Genomic DNA, 9,860 nt, shown 5'->3' on the forward strand with positions numbered 1-9,860 from the left:
TCCCCTAGCTCCACTGTTCTCAATTTGTTTGAGAGTGTCTTTCCTTCCAGGCCGACTGACTATCACTCTTGACTAACCCGACGTGCCCTCATTCATCATTCAGCTAGAGCCAAAAGTTCACATCCGTCTCGAACCAGGAGCTCCTCGGAGCCCTCGAATTCTCTAATCAGTCCGAGAGTCAATATTTTATTTAATCTGGCTTGCTGTGTCCTGGGCGTAAGGGCTGGTGAGAAAGCAAAGCTTAGAGAGGAAGGCCCTGTTTCAGCTCAGCGGCAGCTTTGGTTGTAGATCAATAAAGCAAATACTATTAAAACCATCCACTGATGTCATTCAGTGGTTCATAGCCTGCTGGTAATTAAAGTCTCTGGGATTAGAAGCATTAGAAGCTAAGTAGGTGATATTTACTGAATCGCTGCCCTTCTGCAACTCAATCAAAACCAGATTTCTTGGTCATATTTGGAGATCTCTATAAATACACGAGATATAATAAATACATTGAGTCACTTTAAGATGAACAAGTTGGTCCCTCAATGCATCGGTTAAAGAAGCCTTTAGCGTAGGCTAAAATGCTTTCTGTGAATTAAAGTTAAGTGTAAGTCTAGCTGTGCAGTAGCTTGTTGAGCTAGGTTATAAAATCTTAAGCGATTCCTCAATACTTGGGTCCTGAAATTAAGCTATGAAGGCAACAAAGGCATGTTCGCTAGTAATTAGAGCACTGGCTAGCTCAGCAGGCTAAAGTACAGTCTTTGCACATTGATTTATCACAGTTTTAGTCTGAGGCAGCCTGTCCTAACTTCAATTAGCATTAGCAATGCCGTGGTTGATCAGGTAACCGGCAGACTGCACTGGCTCCTCTTTTAAAGGCTGTACATGGCCAGGGAAAACTTCCACAAACACCTACCAGACCATGTCTGTTTTTAGAATGAATATTTTAGGCTTTTGCAGGGATAGTCGTGCAGCAAACTGATTCCATTTATTACAATATTTTAGCCCCTCCCCACCCAGAAAGACTACTGCTTTCAGCTGAAATTGAAAATCTTAAGGACTGCTGCTTTAACTAGTAGAGTATTTAATGTAATGCTCACTCCCCATTCACCATAAGATAACCATCCTAATAATTAAGGTTTATTGGAACCTCCTGAATGCTTGTGCATCTTTTTATTCACAATTATTCTTTTACACACATTACTTTTAATGATCATAATGCATCTATTAAATCAATAATTTCGATCCTCACTGGAGGCACATATTGTTTGTAATATATAACCACGTATATGCAGTCTCTATTTTTACCCCCTGTCCCCTCAGAGGCCGGGTTCCTATCAGAGTTGCCTCTGGCTCGCTCAAATTCAGGGCCTAGACCACAGTGTCACAATGACCATTTGTTCAGGCCTGGGAGATTGTTTCATGGGCTAGTGTTTTACGTTCTTCCAGGGACTGAGATGTCCTTCTGAGGGCAGTGATGAGAGGACTCCTGTTGGGAAGAAGTCACATACAGGCCAGACAACCTTCCACCCACCCTTTTTCTTCTTGTCCATCTTTTCAGAGACTTTACGAGACGTGTGAAGACTGATTGTTCCCGGAGAAGGACGCGGTGACATGAGATGGGAACCTGTTTGTGCTCATCTTCAAGCTATTATAGGAGACCCAGTGGCGCTCTTCACGTCACCGAGGTGAAACCACAAGATGGTAATTAGGCACTTGCTGTAGCAAGATGCCACACAATGGTACATAGTAAGTGTGTGACCTTGGTTGGGTTGACAAGTGGTCAGATGTGGCTTCATAAGCATATTTACAACCTTGTAATATGAATGAGAATAATAACTGGCTGGTTTACGCCACTGCGGCAGCTGCCAGGAGCCTCATAGCCTGGCCAAGCAGAGCTAAGCACTGTCCTAGCTGTCCAGTCAGCACAGTGTGCAGTTTGCTAGCTGAATAGACTGTAGCCAGTCAGCTAGGTTAGCTTTGGCCTACACCCGCTCGCCCCAGCAGCGCTTCCTTAGACATCCCATTTGTAGAAATATGCAAGCATGTTAGCTTGGATGGAAGTGAGTGGGTTAGTGTTTCTACACAGTGCAGCATGGTGTGACAATGGAGCTGAGCTGCATTCACTTCAGGCTGTGTTACTACACACAGTAAAGATCCACTGCATTATTCAGTGGCGATGAGTAAGTGCACGCTGCATGTTTACACTACTGCCGAAAATACAGCTGGTGCTATGAGCGCCCTCTTATGGACAGCTATAAAGTACAATTGCTGAGTTTTTTTTCTGGACAAAAGTATTGGGACACCTGCTTAACTATTGAGCATTTGCGAGGTGAGGACGTTGGATGATAATCACCCTACCTCATCATCCCCAACTCATCCCAAATGTACTGTATAGCGCACCACCATCATTCCAGAGAACACAGTTCTACTGCCCCACAGCTCAGTGCTATGGGGGGGGGGCTTCATACCTCTCTAGAATCACGCCTGGCATTAGATTTACATTTATGGCATTTAGCTGACGCTCTTATCCAGAGCGACTTACAAGGTTACTCGTATTACAGAGGAGGGCCAATGTAGTGTTAGGAGTCTTGCCCAAGGACTCTTATTGGTGTAGCGCAGCATAGTCACCCAGACCGGGAATCAAACCCCAGTCTCCCACATGGTGTGGTAGTTCAGTGGCAGGTAGTGGTGTTATCTGTTGCGCCACACCAACCACATGGTGCCAATAGGTTCATGTTTGTTACAGAGAGTCCTATTCTATTGGCAGTACTTATCTACAGAGCCTAAACAAGGTGTGTGTGTGTGTGTGTGTGTGTGTGTGTGTGTGTGAGTGTGTGTGAGAGTAATCAGTGCTGAATGTATTCATTTAAAAAGGGTGTCCATAAATATTTGGTAGTTCAGTCGTTACATAAACCAGAGGAAATTGGCGTGAAGGAGTTTGGCCATATGGTTTACGCATTCCTGAACCTGATATTCCCTCTGGAATGAACATGGCGGGTCACCAAACAGGATTATCAGAGGCGGCTAGACAAAATGACCGTTCCTGACACGGTTCTGTCCTTTAACATCGTGACAGAGATTTGCATATAAATCGGCCTCTGAGTAGAACTGGGGCCAATTATCCACTGTTGTGAGTCAAGGTCAGGGAGCGCGCTCAACACAACAAAAAAGTTTGGAGTAAAGAGAGAAATTCATTTAGTGATTTCCTGTATTAGACTGTCTGATCACGAACACTGCATGCTGGTTATGAGTACATAGTAATGTTAGTACTGCAATACTGCGTGATAAAACTCCTACCTTGTACTTCCACTCACAGGCCACTTTATTAGAAACACCTGCCTTGTACTTGCACTCACTGGCCACTTTATTAGAAACACCTGCCTTGTACTTGCACTTACTGGCCACTTTATTAGAAACACCTGCCTTGTACTTCCACTTACTGGTCGCTTTATTAGAAACACCTAGATTGTGCATACTCACTGGCCACTTTATTAGAAACACCTGCATTGTACTTGCACTTACTGGCCACTTTATTAGAAACACCTGCCTTGTACTTCCACTCACTGGCCACTTTATTAGAAACACCTGCCTTGTACTTCCACTTACTGGCCACTTTATTAGAAACACCTGCCTTGTACTTCCACTCACTGGCCACTTTATTAGAAACACCTGCCTTGTACTTCCACTCACTGGCCACTTTATTAGAAACACCTGCCTTGTACTTCCACTTACTGGTCGCTTTATTAGAAACACCTAGATTGTGCATACTCACTGGCCACTTTATTAGAAACACCTGCATTGTACTTCCACTCACTGGCCACTTTATTAGAAACACCTGCCTTGTACTTCCACTTACTGGTCGCTTTATTAGAAACACCTAGATTGTGCATACTCACTGGCCACTTTATTAGAAACATCTAGATTGTACTTCCACTCACTGGCCACTTTATTAGAAACACCTGTCTTGTACTTCCACTTACTGGCCACTTTATTAGAAACACCTGCCTTGTACTTCCACTCACTGGCCACTTTATTAGAAACACCTACCTTGTACTTCCACTCACTGGCCACTTTATTAGAAACACCTACCTTGTACTTGCACTCACTGGCCACTTTATTAGAAACACCTACCTTGTACTTGCACTCACTGGCCACTTTATTAGAAACACCTGCCTTGTACTTGCACTCACTGGCCACTTTATTAGAAACACCTGCCTTGTACTTGCACTCACTGGCCACTTTATTAGAAACACCTGCCTTGTACTTGCACTCACTGGCCACTTTATTAGAAACACCTGCCCTGTACTTTTACACACTGGCCACTTTATTAGAAACACCTAGATCGTACTTGTACTCAATGGCCACTTTATTAGAAACACATAGATTGTACTTGCACTTAATGGCCACTTTATATGATTATCTACATCTACAGTGGCATCTGTTAGGAGGTGGATATATTAGGCAGCATGTGAACAGTGCTCCAAGGACAAACGATGAGCCAGTGGCAAGGTCGTTGGCACTTAAGGCTCACTGATGCTCATGGAGGCTCCATTTAACAACCTGCAGGGCCTGCTGTTAACGTCTTGGTGCCAGATATCACAGGACGCCTTCAGAGGTCTTTTTGGAGTCCATGCCTCAAATGGTCAGATATGACCACACACAAGGGGGACCTACTCTGTATTAGTCAGGTGGTATTAATGTTATGGCTGGTCGGCTAATACGCCTGTGTAAATATTTATGCACTGTAGGTTCATGTCAGGTGGCATGAAGGAAAAAAAAATGATAGGTGTTGTACAGCTTTCTAAACACTGCCCTTTAATAGTGTTCCCTCCAACTCCAGCTACTACGAACAGTCAACAGGAAAGAAAAGTTTGGTGACCTCAAGGTTTGTTAGCTCTGCCTTCAGAAACTGTTTGAGCATGAAGAACAGATTGATTATTAACTATTGAACGGAAGTGGTAAAAATTGGAGCGCTGTGTGGTTATCAGCAGTGATCTAATGGCTGTGATATCTCACAGGACGTTGGAGAATCAAATGGAAAGAAACAGCTTCTCTGCCTTTCTCTGAATCACCCCAGCATTACTCACTGGAGTGGTGACTCGAGATGGAGCCTTCTGCTGCAGGACCAAGGTCCATGTTGGAGTCCATATCACTGCACACACAGAGCTTTATAGAAGGCAAGGGTCAAGCGGAAACAGTGAAAGCTCAATGACTAATAAACTAAAAAACTGGATAAATCTGGAATCCAGATCCGAAAAGCTGCAATATGTCCAAAAGTATCCAGACACACCTAATTTGTGAATTTAGCTTCTTTGTGTTGCTATGCCTGTTAACATGGAGTTCTTCAAGGCTTTTTTAGTAGATTAACCATAGCTGGAGCAGGGGGGGGTGGCTTATGGAGCACAAGGTCAAGTTATGGGGCCCAGGTTTTCTCAAAAGTGCCATTATTTTTCAGATAAAGTTTTAAAAATACCCTTTTCCCCCCCTCCTTATTATCTCCTGATTGGACTGAAAAAAAAAATAGCCCCAAAAGTTGTGGGGAAATATCGCTATCTATCCATGTATCCGTCCAACCCCTGGTTGAAATGCATTCTCGTAATGTTCAATATGATGCCTGTTTGCAGGCATTCAGCAAAAAGAGCCACTGTGTTCTCTGGAGTGATGGAGCTCCAACCAATACCTCTGGGATGAGCTGGAGGGGCGTTTGTGATCCAGAACTGATCATCAGAACATGTGTAACTGGATCTGGACCTCACTAATAAGGCTGAATGCAGTCAAACCCTCAGAGCAATGTTCCTACAGCTAAATCGTTCCCCTCCAAGGGTTCCTTAGTAAAGACAATGGTTCTACTGCATGTTTGGGGCCATGACATCTTCTTACAAGCCTAAATAGGTTCTTACCTGGTGAAATGATTCTTAAAATACAAGGGAAACATCTAGCTCATTCTTTGTAGAACCTTTTAAGAACATCTCCATAACGTTACAAGTCCAGGAACCCCTTATCAGTACTACACAGAACCCTGTAGATATAGACCCTGTTGCTGCAGCAGAGTGGGACAAACTCCCCGTCTATATCCTCGATTTCAGAAGATGTTCCGGCATCTCCAAACTTTTTTGGGGCCTGCAGGTTGATGGATGGATGAGCACCATTTGTACACACGACATGCTTCTGCTTCGAGTGGTTACTGCCACTCTTCTCCTCTCATATCTCCCACATATTCTCGGAGAGAAAAGAGGTTCCATTCAAGTGGAGGCCTGAAAAGATTAGGGTTCTAACAGAAATCACTGCTTGTAAGATAAGGGGGAAATTAATGTAGTCAGTGAAGCGTTATGTAATGTCATTGAAAAGTCTGTGAAGGCGTCCTGCTGGATCTGCCTGTTAGCGGGTTATTTGTGGAAGTGGAAATGCTGGTACGGAAAGTCACAATGGATCTGTGGTTCATTTCATTAAAATGCAATTTCACCGTTTAGCGCCTATATTTCTGCGTAATGTATTAGTCAGAAGGCAATCAGTCACAAACTTTTTTGTTATCCAAAACCACATCTCAACATCTCAAATTTTGTACACATACCACAAAAGTGCACCCCCAGAAATTTGCAATGATTCATATTCATACATTTCACAATTCCCCACTGGTGGCGCTGTTTTGCCTAATATACACAATCCAGCCTGTCAGATACTCGAAGAAGACACGAGAAAACAGCAATGCCTGATGCTACCTGATTCGCATTCCCTATTTTTTGTAGGATGAAAAGATCCTGTTCAGACCAACCCGGCACGTTCCATTTCAGCCCTAGTTTGTTAGCTTTTGTCACGTTTTGTTTATGTTGGCATCTGTTCACCCCTGAAGTTATATCCTCCATTGATTAGCAGTAAATTCCTACTCCTAAGTGCCAATGCCTGATGCTACCTGATTCACATTCTGTATTTTTTGTCTACTAATCGTTACGGTACATGTATGTGTACTTCAGCAGTAGCTGTCTGCTCAGTGGTGGACCTATGGTGGTGGACCTTATATACTGGCAGCTTAGTTTATCAAATAAATCATGTCTCAAATATCATTCATCTTTGTCCAGGTGGTGCCAGTTCTATGACCCAGTGGACAGGAAGAAAGACACCCTTCACTCTGCTCTGGGTGTACAGAACTACTAACTCGAATGCAATGAAACCAAGTCCTGGATCGGCAAGAAGACCAAAGTCCTCTAGATTTGCTCCAAAGATTCAAAAGATTTTTCAAAGATCCAAAAATCCAAAGATTTGCTCTACCGGCCCGATTTGTGCCGAGCATGCCATGAAAACTCCGCAAAATGCATGATGATCGCAAAATGCAGAAGAGCTAACGTTAGCTAGGCATGTGAATGGGACAGTCGTGTTGTAGGAGGGTGGCTCGGTGTAGATTAGCGTATGTTGGCTAGCCAGCTAGAAGACATGGGAAAAGCTCAGGATGTCTTAATGCTGGCTGATGCTGCTGGCTCTCATCTTGAGGCAGATAAACAAACAAGGCTGGTGTCCCAAACTCACCCACTTGCTGCCATATCTACTCTGGCTAAACATGCTAACTCTGCACTAATGTGAGCCTGCTAGCCAGCGAGTAGTAGGGGGGGGGGTCAAGTGCAGCAATACATCCATGGCACGATCCATGTTCCTTGGCCGATTTGCACTACGCATCCACTTTAATGACCTAGAAGAACATCCTGTTCAGACCAACCCAGCACCTTCCATTTCAGACCCTAGCTTGTTAGCTTTTGTCACGGTTTTGTTAATGTTTGCGTCTGTTCACCCCTGAAGTTATATCCTCCATTGATTAGTAGTAAATTCCTACTGGCTCATGCAATTCTACAGTGTCTGGTGTTTGGTCCAGCAGAGGTTCTGACAGAGGGTCTGGAGAGAGAGCCCACCCTCTTTTTGTTTTCCCAAGAAAATACAGAAATCATTTTGCCCACTGAGCCAGCGGACACCCTCACTGTCAGGTCTGTGATTGCTGACTTCCTGTCTTTATTGTATAACACAGACCCCCCTCTATTCCACAGCCCCCTAGAGATTAAGCTGATTGCACCATCGAGAGAGCTGTGCTTTTGACAGCGTCCGCTGTATTTATCCAATTACCGCTTCATTTTCGCAAAGAGGCCCAAAGATGCTTGCTCAGTTTAGAGCCCCCAAAGAACTGACAGAAGGTCTTCGCCTCAAACGTCACTCCATTCTTCTGAAAGGAGTGCGCTTGGGGAGCTTAGCGCTGTCCTCGGTCACGAAGTCTTTGGTGAACAGCAGCAATTTCACTAATTAAAAAAAAATCTGGAGTCTGGTGTGAAACGCTCCATTCTAGAGATTCAGAATTGTTCACAGCGGTGGTGAAATGAAGCAGACGCCTTATGTCTGGGTGTAATGCCTCTAGAGACGCTGTTTTATGATAGCTGTGAGATTTGACAGTTTGGCTCAAGATGGATTTTTAACAGAGCTATAGAATGGGAACCTGTATTTACCTTGGCATGGTTGGAACATGGAAGTGGCAAACCGTGGACCTTGTACACTGTTGAGTCCTCCTTCCTAAAGACAAACTGTTCTAACCATAAAACAGGGCGGCCAACTGGGCCAATTCCAAAACCCTAAAACTGTTCGGCCCTCAAAATCTAGCCTTTTATGGGGGGGAATGTGGAAGCGAGGCTAAAAGCTAGCCCTTGAAGACTGGAGGAAACACTGCAGCAGTGTTCACTATGAGTGATGGCCAGGGAGGGGCTGATAAAGTGAGGAGCTGCTAGCCGGGTTCTAATTGGATCTTGGGCTACAAGCTAACCCTACCAGAACCTACTATACTCTACTTAACTAGCTAGCGCTCAATGCGGACTGGACACCTAGAGGACCCAGAGAGGACATCAACTTTATGTGGTAAGACTTAGTTAAGACTTATAGTTTGTGTTCTAGTGTTAAAAGCTAGGCTAGGCTATGAGGCTGTGAGCCGTTGCAGTGCCATAAATCAGCCAATAAAAGCTGTGTTTTCATAATGTAACAGGGTGGTAAATAAACTTGTTAAACCACGTGAGCCATTTCTCCCTAATCTAAGCCACATACTTACTATTTATACACATTCATAAATGGAGAGGCACATGCTGGGTGTTGTGCGGCAAAATAGTCCCTAAAAACAACCTTTTGCTGTTATCCATCACATGGCTTCACTGATCGTTTTGTATAGATGCAATCAGAATGCACCCCCTGTTTCCTTTGAAGAAATATGCCAGCATTAAGCCTGTTACAATGCGTGATGTATTAGCCCACACTTTGGTCAAAAGCTGCCCTTTTGCAAGGCCCTCTGTTCAGATCGCTGTGTTCAGATGTTCCTCTGACAGTCCTGTGTTACGGGAAGCTGCAGGAATCCCAGCATCAGTGTCACTCTTTATTACCTTTGCATCATTAGCTTGCTCTCCGTGTATTACAGCCACCGCCATGTTCATTAATGTAGCAAGGACTGGGTTTTCCTAATGGGCTTGTTCCCTGAATTTGCCTGTGATTTTGCTCAGCGTTGGCTGTGAACCTAATGGACTGCTTCAGACACTCGCTTCTGTCTCTAATCCCTTTTCTAACAGTTTTGTTTATTAATATTATAATTGTAAAAGTGAAAACATAAACAACTCACAGTGGCCAGTGAGTGGACATACACTCTCAGTTCAAAAGTTTGTGGACAGCCCTTCTAATGAATGCATTCAGCTACTTTTAAGTTGCAACCATTGCTGACACAGATGTGCAAATGCTCACACACAGCTTGCCTAGTCCATGTAGAGAAGTACTGCCAATAGAATAGGGCTGCCTAATGCCAGACGTGGGCTGGAGGGGTATAAAGCCCCCCCCCCCCCAGCATTGAGCTCTCTGGAATGACGGAT

This window comes from Salminus brasiliensis, chromosome 24 (genome assembly GCF_030463535.1).
Source record: "Salminus brasiliensis chromosome 24, fSalBra1.hap2, whole genome shotgun sequence".
Classification (NCBI taxonomy): domain Eukaryota; kingdom Metazoa; phylum Chordata; class Actinopteri; order Characiformes; family Bryconidae; genus Salminus; species Salminus brasiliensis.